Below are 18,277 nucleotides of genomic sequence, written 5' to 3'. Positions count from 1 at the left end.
ACAAAATTTGGTTGATTTATTTCACTAGATAACTTTCAATTAGACTTAAAACCATTCCTTGGGAGATGATGACCTAGGGTTGGCCCTATATTTCATTAGGGTTAGCTTTAGTGTAATTTTGAGGATAAGCGACTAATTTCCTATCAAATTTTGGCGCCGTTTCGGGGAATGTTTAAGTTTAATTCTAAGGTTGTTTAGTACTTAATTTACATTTTTAGTGTTCCTGGAAAATCTTTTGAAAAATTATAAAAAAAAATTTTTTGTGTCTTGTTTAGTGTTTTTTGTTTGTGTGGTTTTGAGTGTTTTTTATCTGTTTTTGAAAAAAGAAAAAAAATTTAGTGCAATTTCGTTGGTTTTGTGTAGAGCTGAAAATACTCTGTTTCTAGTGTCTCTGTCTGAAATTGAAAAATTAACTGGGAATGAGTCTGAGGGAATTTGAACGTGGATTTATTTCATTGAAAGCTCTATATCCTAGCTTCACTTTAAAATTGGTTTGGTCAATTTGGACGTGGGAAGTGTCCTGTGGAAATTTTACAATCTAACAAGGTCCAGGGAGCCATTACAGAGGATTCCCAAAACCCTGTTTCAACTTTGAGTTAGCATATCTTCCTCTTTGTGCGTTCAAATTGATTGATTCTAGTTTCATTTTTCTTATCGCTGTCTTATCTTTGTTTCTTGTGTTTAGGATTTCTTCAATTTTTCCATTTTCCTATTTGAAAGTTTGTTAGAAGCTCTGAAGGTCTTCTGGACGAAATCCTGTTTCTCCAGACTTGAGGACCAACTTGTGAAAAATTCTGGGAACGATTGGGAAGGATTTTTAATCTAAAGTTATATAATTTTCCTGTATATCTCTTGTGTTTTCATAAAAGTTTCAGGGGAATTTATCATGTGGATTTGCTGATAGAAAATTCACAAGTTCACTGTCTCCAGAGAGCCTACTGTGCGAATTCCAGAATTGCCAAAGCTTCTTGATTGAGCATTTCTAACTCTCTTTCTACTTGTTTGGTGTATTTTTTTTTCATTTTGTTGCTATTGAGTTTAATAAAAAAAATAAAAAAAATTATTTCTCTTGCTTGTTGTGTTTTGAATTGTTTCATGTTGATTTGCATTTTAGTTTAGCTTGTTCTTTGTTCTTAATTTTCTTGAGCTTGATTAGTGCATGACCGAAGAAAACATACCTCTTTTGTTGAATTAGATCCAGAAATTGAAAGAACTATTTCTAGATTGAGAAGATCACAACCTATTCTTGATTCTCATTTGGTTTGTAATTCAACAATGGAAGGTATCTTAGGACATGAGCATGTGCATAATGAGGGCCATGGGAATGGGAATGAGAATTTGCATGATGATGGCCATGTTAATAATGAATTTGAAGGCTTGCATAACCCTAGAGAGGAGAGGAGCATTAGGCAATTAACTCAACCTAATTGGCATGATAATCCTTATGGCTTATATGTTCCTCCTACTAATGTTCAATTTGAAATTAAATCCTCCTTGATTAATGCATTGCCTAAATTTCATGGGTTACCAGGAGAGGATTGTCATAGGTTTTTGCATACTTTCCTATTGGTTTGTGATACTATGAAGCCTATGCATGTAAATGTTGATGATGTTCAAGCTAAGGCTTTTGTATTTTCTCTTGAAGGTTTAGCAAAGGAATGGTATTTCAACTACCCTTCTTATGTGAAAGTGAGCACATGGGCCGAGCTAAGAAGACTCTTCTTAGATAAATCTTTCCAAATTCCAAGGTCACCAATTTGAGAAAGCAAATCTATGGGGTCCAACAAGGAGAGGATGAGAGTCTCTATGAGTATTGGACTAGATTCCAAGGCTTTTGGCTAAATGCCCACACCATCAAATTTCTAGTGAGAATTTAGTCCAATATTTCTATGAGGGCTTGATTCCAAGAGACAAAGTTAACATTGATGCCGCTAGTGGTGGATGCTTGATTGACCTCACTTCCTTAAAGGCTTGGGAACTAATTGACAAGATGGCTTCAAGTGGTGCTCAATACTCTACAAGGGAAAAGAGAAATGTGAATATGGTAGGTTCCTCAGTTCTTAATGATTCATATGTGGACTTGCTAGCTGCCAAGATTGGGAGAATGTTGGCTCCACAAATATCTCAAGTGAGCAATGTAAGTACTTCTCAAGCACTTGTCCCTTATTCTTGTACTTTTTGTGACTCACCTATGCATGTAGAAAGCAATTGTCCTATTAAGTTTGAACAAGTAAATGCTATCTACAATGGAAAACAATCCTATGGTGGGAGGCAAGGGCAAGGAGCTTATTCTAATACTTACAACCCTTCATGGAGAGACCATCCTAATTTCTCCTATTCAAATCCAAATGTGGCTTTACAAGACAATCAACAAAGAGGATCCTATCAAAACACCTTTGGCCGTGACCCTCCACCTCATTTGTCTCAAGGTAGCTCTTCTCAAAGCTACAATCCAAGTGGTAATTCTCTTACACCTTCTTCTAATTCTTATAGTGATAGGAGGCTTGTTCCAATTGAGAGTTCTTCTAATTCGAACTCTTCTAATGATGTGAATGTGTTACGTAAGCAGTTGATTGAAATGAACAACTCTTTGTATAAAAACATGTATGATGGCTTAGGGAACAAGGTAGAGAGTATGGGTAACAAGTGTGAGAACATGAACTCTAAAATTGATGCCCTTACTTCTCAAATGAATATGCTTGCTAACCAATTAAGTGCAGCCAATGCTCAAGCCTCTACATTACCATCCAACACCGTTGCTAATCCTAAAGCTAATCTTAATGCTATCACATTGAGGAGTGGCAAGGAGTTGGGAGAAAGAGTACAAGAAGACAAAAGACAAGGGAAGGCCGAGAAGCCCTCTTTAAATTCTTCAATTGATGTTAATGTTTCTAGTTCTTCTTTTGCTCCTAATGATGCATCTTTTGTAGAGATGATGAGGATGAAAACATTGAGGAGATCATATGTGAGCAACCACCATCTAAGGTGGAAAAGGGGACTATGGCCGAGTTGTTTAGTAAGGAAAAAGAGGGAGAGGCCGAGCAAAGTGAAACAAGAAAGGAGAGTTCAAGGAAGGAAGAAGGAAAGCAAAGTCAAGAGATTATGAAGAAGCTTCCTTTTCCACAAGCACAAGTGGTCCCTAAGCAAGTAAAGGACAATTTGATCAAGAGGTATATGATTTCTTCCACAAGATTCATGTTAATGTACCCTTGATGGATGTAGTTAAGAACTTTCCTAAGTATGCCAAATTTTTGAAAGATTGTTGTACAAATAAAAGAAAATTTAGGCCTAATGCAAGGGTACAATTACCCTCATCTGTGAGTGCTATCATGAAGCCTCAACTCCCTATAAAATGTGAGGACCCCGATTCCTTCACAATTCCATGCAAGATTGGCAACAACATTTTTCTCATGCATTGATAGACTTAGGTGCAGCCATTAATGTTATGCCTCTTTCAATTTATCATGCCTTGAGTCTTGATTGCATGCATAAGACACCTATGATATGCCAATTAGCGGATAGAAGTGTTAGAAGACCACATGGAGTAGTAGAAGACTTGTTGGTTTGTGTTAAAGGTCTATTATTTCCTGTAGATTTCTATGTGCTTGATATGTCAAAAGAAGGGAGTGGGGATGATATTTTGATTTTAGGAAGGCCATTTATGAGGACTGCCCGTACATTGATTGACATGGAAAAAGGTAGTTTGATTTTGAAATGTGGAGAGGATCATGTTATTTTTAATATATATGAAGCAATGAAACATCCTTTTGAGGATTATTCTTTGTTAGGTGTAAGTTCCATTGAGTTATTGCTTCATGATGCTTGTGAGTCTCACATGCTTGATTCTTTCTCACATGTTGATGATGATTTGTCTCTTGTTACTACTACATGTATTGATGGATGTAGTTGTCCTATTTGTTTAGAGATTGATGCATGCTTGAATGATGCAACTACTTCTTCTCATAATTTGTTTAAAATATCTCTATGCTTGATCTTGAAATGCTTGAGAAGGGTATATCTTCTTGTGTTGTAGGTACTAAAGCCATTAAGGCCGAATCTATGAGTTTTTCTCCACTGAGCTTGATGTTCTTAGGATTCCCAAGCTATTGGAGGAAAATTCTACACTTTCACATGTCGAGGCCGTGGCTCAAGTCCAAGCACTTGAGGACAAGTTGCAAGAAAAGGGGGAGGCTGTAAAGAAAGAAGAGGAGAAATCAAAAACAAGTGAGAAGCCTAAAAGACAAGATAGTACCATGGAATATTCCACCAAATTAGACTTGAAGAAGCTCATTCCCTCTTGTGTAGAGCCACCTACCTTGGAGTTGAAGCCTTTACCATCCAATCTCAAGTATGCATATCTCATTGAGAATGAGAAGCTTCCGGTAATAATTTCTAACTCTTTATCTCTTGAGGAAGAAAATGCATTACTTGATGTGTTGAGAAAGAACATACATGCTATTGGTTGGACTTTGGCTGACATTCCTGGTATTGACCCTATTGTGTGCACACATAAAATTTTTCTTGAGGACAATGCTAAGCCTATTAGGCAACCACAAAGGAGACTTAACCCATTGATTTTAGATGTGGTAAAGAAAGAGGTTGTTAAGCTACTTAGTGCTGGGATCATCTATCCTATAGCTGACAGTGAGTGGGTGTCTCCAACCCAAGTTGTACCTAAGAAAGGGGGGATTACTGTGGTAAAAAATGAGAAAGGAGAGCTTGTTCCAACTAGAGTTCAAAATGCTTGGAGAGTGTGCATAGACTATAGGAAGCTCAATAATGTGACTAGGAAGGACCATTTTCCTTTGCCTTTTATTGATCAAATGCTTGAGAGATTGGCTTCCAAGTCCCATTATTGCTTCCTAGATGGGTTTAGTGGGTATTTTCAGATTCCTATAGCTCCTAGTGACCAAGATAAGACTACCTTTACATGCCCCTTTGGTACATTTGCCTATAGGAGGATGCCTTTTGGTCTTTGCAATGCACCTGGTACTTTTCAAAGATGCATGATGTCCATATTTTGTGATTTTATTGAACATTGCATGGAAGTCTTTATGGATGATTTTACTGTGTATGGTGAGTCCTTTGATTCATGCTTGCATTCTTTAGATAAAGTGCTTGGTAGGTGCATTGAAAAGAAGCTTGTGCTTAACTTTGAAAAATGCCATTTCATGGTAGATAAAGGAATTGTTTTAGGCCATTTGATTTCTTCCAATGGCATAGAGGTGGATAAGGCCAAAGTAGATGTGATTGCTTCTTTGCCATATCCTGTTTGTTTGAAAGATTTGAGATCATTTTTGGGACATGCAGGCTTTTATAGGAGATTTATAAAGGGGTTTAGTGAAATTGCTTTGCCTATGTCTAAACTCTTACAAAAAGATGTTGATTTTGTTTTTGATGATGCTTGCAAAAGGAGTTTTGACACTTTGAAAAGCATGCTCATTTCCCCTCCCATTCTTAAAGCCCCAAATTGGTCTTTACCTTTTGAGTTGTCATGTGATGCTTCTAATTTTGCTGTGGGAGCTATGCTTGGTCAAAGAGAGGGCAAGTTATCATATGTGATTGCTTATGCATCTAGGACCCTAGATTCAGCTCAGGTTAATTACACCACAACTGAGAAAGAGTTGTTTGCTATTGTTTTTGCACTTGATAAATTTAGATCATATCTTCTTAACTCTAAAGTTGTTGTGTACACTGACCATGCTGCTGTGAGGTACTTGTTTAAGAAGACAGATTCTAAGCCTCGCTTGATTCGATGGGTGATCTTAATGCAAGAATTTGATGTGGAGATAAGGGATAGGAGTGGTTCTACCAATCAAGTAGCAGATCATTTGTCTAGACTACCTCATTTAAAAGCTACTATGGTAAACTCTAACCCTACTATTCCTTGTGATTCATTTCCTGATGAGGCATTGTGTGCCATTTCATCTAAGCCTCCATGGTATGCCTCTTTTGCTAACTATATTGAGTGTAGAGTCTTGCCTCCTTGTGCTTCACGTTTTGCCATTAAAAATTAAAAAGAGAGTCTAGATTTTACATTTGGGAACCACCTTTGATGTGGAAGATTTGTAGTGATAAAGTGATTAGGAGGTGTGTTGATGATGTTGATGTGCCTTCTGTTCTTGAATTTTGTCACTCTCATGCATGTGGTGGTCATTTTAGCTCAAATAAGACAGCTAGGAAGGTTTTAGATTGTGGATTGTATTGGCCTAGCTTGTTTAAAGACTCTTATGAATTTTGTAAAGCATGCTTGAAATGTCAAAAGGTTAGTAGTTGGGGTAAGAGACATGAAATGCCTCAACAACCCATTTTATTTTGTGAGATTTTTGATGTTTGGGGCATTGACTTCATGGGTCCCTTTCCACCATCCTTTAGTTTTGAGTACATATTACTTGGTGTTGATTATGTTTCAAAGTGGATTGAAGCCATTCCTACTAGAACTTGTGATGCTAAGATTGTTTTGAAGTTTCTCAAATCTAATATTTTTTGTAGGTATGGAGTTCCTAAGGCCTTGGTAAGTGACCAAGGATCCCACTTTTGTAATAAGATGATGAAGGCTCTCTTGGCTAAATATGGGGTGCATCACAAAATCTCTACACCATATCTTCCCCAAACTAATGGCCAAGCCGAAGTATCAAATAGAGAAGTCAAGAAAATCCTAACCAAGGTGGTGAACACAAATAGGAAGGATTGGTCTTTACACTTGGAGGATGCTTTGTGGGCTTATCGGACCACTTATAAGACTCCCATTGGCATGTCTCCTTTTCGATTGGTGTATGGAAAGGCTTGCCACCTCCCTGTGGAGATAGAGCATAGGGCCTATTGGGCCATCAAGAAACTAAACTTGGATTTCCATCTTTCGGCTAAGGAGAGATTTCTTCAAATGCAAGAACTTGAGGAGCTTAGGTTGGATGCCTATGAGTCTTCTAGAATCTATAAGGAGAAAACAAGGATCCTTCATGACAAGCTAATCTTGAGGAAAAAGTTCCAAGAAGGAGATCAAGTCCTCTTGTTCCAAACAAGGTTTATTCATAAGCATGCCAAGTTGAAGTCTAAGTGGGAGGGACCATATCTAGTGACCAAGGTGTTTCCTATGGGGTTTTGCAACTCTTGAATAAAGCCACGGGTTCCACTATGCAAATCAATGGTCACCTATGCAAGCTCTACAAAGATGCCAAATCACTTCAAAAGGAGGAGGACTTCTCTCAACATGTTTTTGAACCACCATGATAAGGTTGTATCTCTCTAACCTTAGCTTTTACTTTCCTTTAATTGATATATTTAATGATAGGTATAGTTCAAGTGTGGGGGAGATGAACCTAGTAGGAAAATTAGAGTTTATTTGCTTTATTTAACTTCTTTGTTTTGTGTTTTAGTTTGAAAAAAAAAAATATCTGCACCACACTTTTGTTATGCATTCATTATTGATCTCACCTTATTTTATCACTAGTCTATACATACATTGAGGACAATGCATGATTTAAGTGTGGGGGAGAGAAATAAACATTTTGTTTTGTTTGTTTGGTTTTGTTTGGTTTTGCAAAAAAAAAATTCAAAAAAAAATTTCTTTGTTTTGTTTTGTTTGAGGTTACTTAATTACCTAGCTCTTGAATGGATATTTTGATTCTTGAGATGTGGTAATTTTTAGATTGAATAGGTGTGAAGTGAACATTCTTTTACCTTGAATTAATGATTAGAGTGGCATATTACCCATTCATGGAAGAGGCTAAACACTCATGTGTGATTAATTCCTTAGTGATGTTACCCTCTAGAATTTGTTTCACTTCTTAATTAAGACCATATATCTTGCACTTGTTTGATAGGAGATGAGAGATGTCATTCATAAAAAATAGCCAAGAGCCAAATAGCAACCTATTATTATTTATTATCCTTTGTTAGCCACTTTGAGCCTTTGGTTTGATTCTTAAAAAAAAATATTCACCCTATTTTTCCCCAAGGAATGCATGTTACACTTTTATATGTCTTTTTAATATTCATTGCATGTCCTAGATCAAATGAGTGGATGCCTATTATCATTTCTCTATCCATTACTTCCATTGTTTTCAAAGAGTTAGGGGCAACCCAAAAAAAAAACAACAAAGATAGATTTAAAAAAAATATAGTCAAAAAGAAAAGAAATAAAGTTGCTAGAAAAAAAAAAAAAAGAAAAGAAAAAGAAAAGAAAGAAAAAAAAAAAAAATAAAAATAAAAAGTTGCCTAGCTCATCCATTCCATTTGTTTTATTATTTCTTATCATTTCTTTCCATCCTCATTGTGTTAAGGTGTTCACTCAATTGAGTTAGGTTATGCTTTGCATATTAAGGGGATATATCTTGATTTAGCATTATTTTGATGCTAACCCTATTTTTTTTTATATACATACATTTCTTAGACATCCTTTCATTACCTATATCACAACCTAATAAAGTCCATTTGATTCTTGATTGCAAGTGCTATTTAGTGATGGAGATGTAGAAGGGTTACAAATTTATAGCAGGGTTTATCCTAAGAAATTTTAGTGAAATTTAATACCTTATACACTTTGAGTGATGAGAGCAAACACTTAACCTAGAGAGGCTTACTCTTTGACATTGATTCTTGGTAAGGGTTTGTTTGTGATGTGCATAATTCTTTCGTAATTATTGCCACATTGATTGATAATTTGTAGAAGTTCATGAGCTAGTATTTTAGTGACTTGAAACAATGTTTTTCTCTTATTCTTTGTCTTATAGTTTCTTTTGGGACCTTTTTCACTTGATTTTGCCCGGAGTGCAAAAGCTAAGTGTGGGATAATTGATAGAACACATTTGTTACCCACTTTTATTTGTCAATTAGGACCATTTTATTAATGATTTATCACCTTCAAGTGCACACATTGCATTAGATTTGGAACTTTGCCTAAGTTTCTAAGATCAGTGCACTAGGGGCATTTTGGTCTAAAAAATGAACTTTTGAGAAAATGTACAAGAAAAATTGACAAAGTGCATTTTATGTCCATTTGATGAATGGTGAAATTATATTTTTAAAATTCATTTTAGTTTGGGAGTAATTAAATAAAAAAGTCAACACTTTCTTAAGTGTCTTAGTTTGTCCTAGTTTTTTGTTTGCCTTTGTGTGAAAATTTTTATATAATTTTGTGCAGCCTGAAACTTGGTTAATTTAATAAATTCTCCCTTCTAATTATGAATTTAATTCTGGACATGAATTAGATTTTATTATATCATATGCTATTTAATTGAATTATGTGATTTATGTGACATAGGTGGCATGTGACTTGTGCATCAATTGGGCAATTGAGGTCAACACTCCTTGAGAACAATGGCTGATGGTTTGCACGTGAATTATGATTATTTTGAGGGATTAGATCAGCTAAAATGATGTGGATGACACATGGGAAATTAGGCACACATTGGAATCATCTATGAACCAATAGGAAGTTGCCACCTTGCAAGTGTGACAAGGCTCCCATTTACATTTTAATTTCTTTTTCCTTATTTTAATTAAGCTTCAGCTGATGGGAGACACCAAGGAGCACGCCATTTTAAGTCCCAAATGGGATCCAACACATATCTCATTCATCTTCCACATTCTCTCTCTCTTGTTCATAGTGTTCTTCATTTTCTCTCTTTTGTTCTTCATTTTCCAGCACCCTAACCTCCATTTTCAGCCACCAAACCTCCACAAAACTCATACCATTCTTCTCCTCTCTTCATTTTCGTTCCATCCCTTCCATTTTCACAAGGATTGAAGCTCATTTCCATCATTCAAGAGCTATGGAGTTTGGCCTTCACAAGCAATCACTAGGGTTCTTGAAGATGAAGATTGGCTAAGTTTCTTTGTGGAATCCTAGAGAGATGAAGATGGAGGATAAGTCTTGAGCTTCAAATTGGCTAAGTTCTTTTGTTTCCTATCCTCTTCTCTTTTTACTAGGTGGTTAGATTCCTTAATCTAAGGTCTAATCATCTTAGCTTATAAATTCTAATTTGAATTTGATGTTGATGTAAAGAGAGAGGATTGTTTCATTTAATTTCTTCCTTGGACAGCCATGACTGAATTTTGCCACTCTTTGTTTGGCACATAATCTTGTGTTTTTCAATTAGTGAATTTCTTGTGTTAATATTGCATAATCTTGTGGTGTTAATGCTTGTGTTGTTGAGTAGCTTGACATAATCTTGTGGTGTTAATGCTTGTGTTGTTGAGTAGCTTGACATAATCTTGTGGTTGCTCAATTTATGTGTTTGACCATGGCTGTTGAGAGAGGATTTTGAGTGAATTACTTGGCTAATGTCTTCACCAATTGGTTAATTGAACTAGAGACTTCAATCTAAGACCTAGGGAGGTTAGCTAATTAGGTTAATTGGCTTAGGATAATTTTCTTAAGTCATGACAGCTTTAGTTAAGAGGAAAGGGAAGCTAAACTTAGCCTAATCATGAGAAGATAATGAGTCCAAAATCAACTAATCTCTAGGGTTCCATTATTGTAAAAAGGGAAGTTCATTTCACTCACTTTCACTAGCATTTTAGTTACTTGCATATTAGGTAATTAGTTTAGATAATTAGCTAGATAACTAAATTCCTACAAATTTTGGTTGATTTATTTCACTAGATAACTTTCAATTAGACTTAAAACCATTCCTTGGGAGATGACCTAGGGTTGGCCCTATATTGCATTAGGGTTAGCTTTAGTGTAATTTTGAGGATAAGCGACTAATTTCCTATCAGTTTGCTTTAACCTTAGCATGTAAGTCTTGCATAAACTCAGCTTTTTTCTTGCTATCAGTGTTAGCATACTTAAAAAAAGGCAAAGGTAAAATATCAATAAGAAATAATAGATTGAAACCATAAACAATTTCAAATGGAAAATAAGAAGTAGAAGAATGAATAGCCCTATTGTAAGCAAATTCAATATGAGGTAAACAATTCACCTAATTCTTCAAATTCTTCTGAATTATTGCTCTTAGCAATGTAATCATAGTTCTGTTGACTACCTCAGTTTGACCATCAGTTTGTGGATGGGTAGTAGTGAAAAAAAAGTAACTTAGTCCCTAATTTATGCCATAGGGCAGAAGTGAATAAGAAACTTCACATCCTTGTCACTCACAATAGTCTTAGGTAAACTATGCAAGTAAACAATCTCTTTAAAGAATAAGTCAATAATGTTAACAATATCATTAGTCTTAGCACAAGCAATAAATTATGCCATCTTAGAGAATCTATCAACAATAACAAATATGGAATCTTTACCTATAGAAGATTTAGGCGATCCAATTATAAAATCCATAGAGATATGTTCCCAAGGATGGGAGGGGACAAGTAAAGGAGAGTAAAGTCCATGAGGTTGGACCTTAGATTTTTCCTGTCCACATTTAATACATTCATCATAAATAGATATGACATCTTTCCATATGTGAGGCTAAAAGAAATGATCGGACAAAATAGTCAAAGTTTTCTCTATACTAAAGTGTGTTATCAAACCACCACTATGTGCTTCCTTAGTAAGCAACTCACGCATAGAACAAATAGGAATGCATAATTTATTTTTCTTAAAAAGAATTCCATCAAATCTAAAGAAATCACTAGATCCATGATTTTCACAAAATTTTCAAATATTTTCAAAATCAAAATCAGTTTTATAAAGATCTTTTAGAATCTCAAAGCCAAGTAATTATGTAACATCCCAAAAAATTTTAAGACTCGAATTTATTTTTAAAAAATAAAATAAAATATCTATAATTAAATTAAAATTTAGAATAATTTGATAGAGGTCCAGAGTTTGAATTTTACTAAGCAAAAGTTGGGTTTTATTTTATTTTTAACTATGAGAAAAGTTACCAAAGTTGACACAATCTTTTGTGCTATAATAAAAAATGTTGGGCCCTTTCTTGTAATTTTTTCCAAAGTCTTATATCAGCCTTTTTAAGGGGAAAACAGATGCAGAAAATAGAAATTGAAATAAGGAAAGAAACGCATGAACAAGAAAGAGGAAGAAGAGAAGAGAAATAGAGGGAGTTAGGATTAGATCTAGGAGGCTTTGCGACCGTTGCGAGCTCGGCTACACGATAGGTAAACTCCCTACTTCAATCCTCTTCCCTTCCTCTTGATTTTCTTCAATTTTTGGAAGAGGGAATTTCTGGATTTTGATCCCAAAGGCTTTATTCTTGTAAGCTTTTGTTTCTTTAGATCCTAGGGAGGATGTTTTGAGTTTCTATATGGTGTTCTAATGTTTTGAGTGGATAATTAGATGAAAAGAGGTGTTTTGGGCACAAATCAAACCCCAAGAGGTTGGGTTTTGCTCTTCAATGCTTTAAGCCTATTGATTTAGTTATAATTTTACCATTTGAGCCCAATAAGATTTAAATTAAGGTTTGGTTTTCATTATAAGGGCTAATGGTGAAAGTTGGTGACACTAAGTGAAGGTTTTTAATTGATTAAAAATTATATAAATTGGAAATTAGCCTAGTGATGGCTAATAAATGGTTTTGGTGGTTAAGTGATACTATATGAATGGTTGGTTTAATATATGGACCATTAGGATGGATTATGACTCATTGACCCAAGTTGTGTGGTATGAGTTATGGTCTTCATTAATGCTATTTGACATGCTAAGTTATGTCGATCACTTATATGTTGTAGGAATTGTTGGTGGAATTTGTTCAGAAGTTAAGGAACAAGCCGAGCCCTATTTTGTACAAGAGGAACCCTTTTGGTACTAAAGGGTTCAGGTAACAGGGGAATTTATATTTCTTATTACTTTGTTTTAGCTATTTTTGAATAAATATTACTAGCTATCATGCATTACATGTTTTAAAAGATTAAATGTGCTTTATAAGGGATTATGGGGTACTACTTTGATTATAGTGTAAATATGTTTTCTAATTATTTAATAACAATTTTTTTATAGAAACGAAATTTGTTTGCATGTATTATAATAATAAAGAATAGAAGTTGCACTTAAGGAAGTGTAATTAAGTAAGGTACTTTAGATAGGCTAAGGAACCATTTAAGGGAGATTTATAAATGTTATACTACCTTAGAGTGTTGAAGTGGTCAATACTCGAGAAAAGTAGATGAAAATAAAAGGCACGATCTTGGTGGGAGTTCACTAATGAGAAGGTGTGGACTTTTGACATTCTATGGCACACTGCCAGTACTCAATGTTGCCTTACGTATTGTGGGCTTAGTGTACTAAAGTGGTTAGTGTATTGAGTGTTCGACACCTCTCAGTGGGGGAGGGAATCCGACATATGAAGTGTGAGGTGATAGGAAATTAGTCGCTTATCCTCAAAATTACACTAAAGCTAACCCTAGTGCAATATAGGGCCAACCCTAGGTCATCTCCCAAGGAATGGTTTTAAGTCTAATTGAAAGTTATCTAGTGAAATAAATCAACCAAAGTTTGTAGGAATTTAGTTATCTAGCTAATTATCTAAACTAATTACCTAATATGCAAGTAATTAAAATGCTAGTGAAAGTGAGTGAAATGAACTTCCCTTTTTACAATAATGGAACCCTAGAGATTAGTTAATTTTGGACTCATTATCTTCTCATGATTAGGCTAAGTTTAGCTTCCCTTTCCTCTTGACTAAAGCTGTCATGACTTAAGAAAATTATCCTAAGCCAATTAACCTAATTAGCTAACCTCCCTAGGTCTTAGATTAAAGTCCCTTGTTCAATTAACCAATTGGTGAAGACATTAGCCAAGTGATTTACTCAAAATCCTCTCTCAACAGCCATGGTCAAACACATAAATTGAGCAACCACAAGATTATGTCAAGCTACTCAACAACACAAGCATTAACACCACAAGATTATGTCAAGCTACTCAACAACACAAGCATTAACACCACAAGATTATGTCAAGCTACTCAACAACACAAGCATTAACACCACAAGATTATGCAATATTAACACAAGAAATTCACTAATTGAAAAACACAAGATTATGTGCCAAACAAAGAGTGGAAAAATTCAGTCATGGCTATCCAAGGAAGAAATTAAATGAAATAATCCTCTCTCTTTACATCAACATCAAATTCAAATTAGAATTTATAAGCTAAGATGATTAGACCCTAGATTAAGGAATCTAACCATCTAGTAAAAAGAGAAGAGGATAGGAAACAAAAGAACTTAGCCAATTTGAAGCTCAAGACTCATCCTCCATCTTCATCTCTCTAGGATTCCATAAAGAAACTTAGTCAATCTTCATCTTCAAGAACCCTAGTGATTGCTTGTGAAGGCCAAACTCCATAGCTCTTGAATGATGGAAATGAGCTTCAATCCTTGTGAAAATGGAAGGGATGGAACGAAAATGAAGAGAGGAGAAGAATGGTATGAGTTTTGTGGAGGTTTGGTGGCTGAAAATGGAGGTTAGGGTGCTGGAAAATGAAGAACAAAAGAGAGAAAATGAAGAACACTATGAACAAGAGAGAGAGAATGTGGAAGATGAATGAGATATGTGTTGGATCCCATTTAGGACTTAAAATGGCGTGCTCCTTGGTGTCTCCCATCAGCTGAAGCTTAATTAAAATAAGGAAAAAGAAATTAAAATGTAAATGGGAGCCTTGTCACACTTGCAAGGTGGCAACTTCCTATTGGTTTGTAGATGATTCCAATGTGTGCCTAATTTCCCATGTGTCATCCACATCATTTTAGCTGATCTAATCCCTCAAAATAATCATAATTCACGTGCAAACCATCAGCCATTGTCCTCAAGGAGTGTTGACCTCAATTGCCCAATTGATGCACAAGTCACATGCCACCTATGTCACATAAATCACATAATTCAATTAAATAGCATATGATATAATAAAATCTAATTCATGTCCAGAATTAAATTCATAATTAAAAGGGAGAATTTATTAAATTAACCAAGTTTCAGGCTGCACAAAATTATATAAAAATTTTCACACAAAGGCAAACCAAAAACTAGGACAAACTAAGACACTTAAGAAAGTGTTGACTTTTTTATTTAATTACTCCCAAACTAAAATGAATTTTAAAAATATAATTTCACCATTCATCAACTGGACATAAAATGCACTTTGTCAATTTTTCTTGTACATTTTCTCAAAAGTTCATTTTTTGGACCAAAATGCCCCTAGTGCACTGATCTTATAAACTTAGGCAAAGTTCCAAATCTAATGCAATGTGTGCACTTGAAGGTGATAAATCAATAATAAAATGGTCCTAATTGACAAATAAAAGTGGGTAACAAATGTGTTCTATCATGAGGTTGAGTGCCTAGGTCAAGGTAGCCTTCACATGAAGAGTAAGTCGGGCTGGCTCTCAAGATTCACGTCAAAGGGACATAGGCAGTTTGGTAGATTAGATCATGCCTTAGATTATGTTTTATGCCTATAAAGGTACAAGTAGGTATAAGGTTTACCTATGAGTTAAAGAGTGCCAGGGGGCATTCTGTTAGTCTTGAAAGGCCATACCGGCCTACATCATGCATTCATGCATTTTAAATGGCTAAATTATATATTATGTTAAATTTATTATTTGTTTATTCGATTATGGTTTACTTTGTAATAATCAATGTAGATTTCTCTGTTACTAAGACTGTGGTTTACTCACCCCTTTCTTTTCAATATTTCTAGGTTCAAGCGAAGGAACCAGTCGAGGACGAGGAAAGGAGCAGAGCTAGGGGTTGTTTGTGAATTGTAAAGAACTACAACCCCTTTCTTTTGAGCAAATCTATTGTAATGTATTTAGGATTATGGTGCTAATAGGATATGATTATGTATATGTGCGTGAGTATGTGTGGATTGTATGGCTTGTGTATGAATTTTTGTTTGTTTGTAGACTTGTGGCTAGGAAACTTGGCTATGGTGTGGGGTTTTGATGGATTTAGTTAGTAGACCAAGTTTCCACTACAAGAAAATATTTATTTTGGTATGTATATGATTCCACAAGCAAATGCAAAGTGGTTGCATTGTAAATGGTGTGCTATGGGCAAACATATACCTTGGATAGAGAGAGTGGGTGCGTGGGTCCCACAAAGATCTCTGAACCAAGTGAAAATGTTTAGCGTATGTATTCATATATGTATATGATATTTGGAATAGTTTTGGCCACTCTTGTGTGATTTGTGCATTTTGGGGGTTTAGGGTCCATTTTGGGAAATGGCACCTGGGTGGTCAAATTTTGGTATAAAGGGCTTTTTCTATCATTTAAATGTTCTATCAAGCATTTTTAGTCCTATTTGACGTGTCCAAAGTGTTTCCACAAGTTTATGACCATTAGGATGAGATTTGGATAATTTTGAAAATGGTTTTTACTAAAAAACTGCACTTTTGCATCTGGGTGTTCAAATCTTAATCCGACCATTGAATTTCTCTAAAATTTGGGTCACAAGTAAAAACATTTATAAGCTTTGTGTAGGCTTTGGAATCACATTGATCGGATACTTGATGAAGAAACAGCGCACTCTAAAATTTGGTCACGAGGAGCTATCATGACAGCAAAAGTGCTGTCATGATAGCAATAATTGATAATATTGCAACATGCACGAAATTCAATCCGTCCATTGGATCTTTCCAAAATTTGGTATGTTAATAGTACTATTTAAAATTGACATGTGAGCTTTGGAATTGGTTTCATCGAAGGTTAGATGATGAAATGGTGCACCCCGGAAGTTAGTCTGGAGGTGCTATCATGACAGCTTTTTAGCTGTCATGATAGCAAAAATGACCAATCTTTTAACATTTCTAATTTTTAATCTGACCGTTGGATCTTTTTGAAATTTGGTACACTTATAGTACCCTTTGAATGTGACGTGTGAGCTTTAAAATCACTTTGATCAGAGGTTGGATGGTGGAACGGTGCCTCCCGAAAGTTGGCCCGTGAGGGCTGTCATGACAGCATTTTTTTATTCCACTTTCATCTAGCTTGCTTTCGTGCGCTATAGGTAGAACCTATAATTTTTTTTAAGGTTTTAAATGATTTATTTCTTAAGTTAGTTAGAGGATTAACTCCTTAACCACACTTAGTTTATTTGAATTATGTGATTTTTAGATAATACCCAGGTCAGTGTTACAAATTAAGCATGTAAATAGGAAAGTAATGTATACCTTCAAGATAAGGCATCAGCAATGACATTTTCTTTGCCTTGCTTATGCTTAATTACATAAGGAAAGGTCTCAATAAATTTCATCCAACGAGTATGTCTCTTGTTCAACTTACCTTGATACTTGAAAAACTTTAAACTTTCATGATCAGAATGGATGATGAATTCCTTGGGTCACAAATAGTGTTGCCACGTTTCTAAGGCCCTCTTTAGAGCATAGAGCTCTTTGTCATAGGTGTAATAATTCAAAGTTGTACCATAAAGCTTTTCACTGAAGTAAACTATGGGCTTAGAATCCTGCATTAAAACAGCACCTATACCAATACCAAAAGCATCACATTGAATTTCAAATGCTTTAGAGAAATTAGGCAAAACAAGTAAAGAGGCATTAGTCAATTTATCCTTTAGGGTTTGAAATGCCTTTTTTTGTGTCTCACCCTATTTGAAGGTCACATTCTTCTTAACCAGTTTATTAAGAGGCACAACAATGCTAGAGAAATCCATAACAAATCTCCAATAGAAGTTTGCTAAGCCATAAAAGCTTTTCACTTTACTTGCATTCTTAGGGGTTGAGTCATTCACTAATAGCCTTAACTTTCTCCTCATCCACACGAATTCCCTATGATCCAACAACAAATGTCAAAAAGATAATTGAGTCCATGTAAAAGAAACACTTTTGGAAATTAGCATATAACTTATATTCCCTCAAGGTGTCAAACACAGTTTTAAGATGATTCACATGATCAGTCAAAGATTTACTATAAATTAGAATATCATCAAAATAAACTACAACAAACTTTCTTATAAACTTTCTAAAAGCATGATTCATTAATGCCATAAAAGTACTAAGAGCATTGGTCAAATCAAAAGGCATAAGTAACCATTCGTATAATCCAAATTTAGTTTTAAAGGCTGTTTTTCATTCATCACCCTCCTTCATACAAATTCGATGATAACTACTTCTAAGATCAATTTTAAAAAAGATAGAAGCATCTTGCAACTCATCAAGCATATCATCAAGTTTAGGGATAGGGTAACGATACTTTACAGTGATTTTGTTGATTACTCTACAATCAACACACATCCTCCAAGATCCATCTTTTTAGGCATCAAGATAACAGGGACAACTTAAGGGCTAAGGGTCTCATGCATAAAGCCTTTCATCATCAATTCCTTTGCTTAGCATTAGATCTCCTTAGTCTCTTTAGG

The 18,277-nt window shown here is 35.0% G+C and overlaps 1 non-coding gene across 1 annotated transcript; it reads right to left on the bottom strand.

Annotated features, from left to right (window-relative positions):
• Positions 1-1,754: 1,754 nt before the first annotated feature.
• LOC129304306 (small nucleolar RNA R71) lies at positions 1,755-1,860 on the bottom strand. Its single transcript, XR_008591671.1, has one exon. It is a non-coding gene; the product is annotated as a small nucleolar RNA R71 (small nucleolar RNA).
• Between the last annotated feature and the right edge of the window lie 16,417 nt (positions 1,861-18,277).

This window comes from Prosopis cineraria, unplaced genomic scaffold, assembly GCF_029017545.1.
Source record: "Prosopis cineraria cultivar Desert tree isolate PC_DT_omini unplaced genomic scaffold, ASM2901754v1 PC2, whole genome shotgun sequence".
Taxonomy (NCBI): Eukaryota; Viridiplantae; Streptophyta; class Magnoliopsida; order Fabales; family Fabaceae; genus Prosopis; species Prosopis cineraria.
The sequence above is the reverse complement of the archived record's forward strand: the minus strand, read 5'-3'. Positions and strand labels throughout refer to the sequence as shown.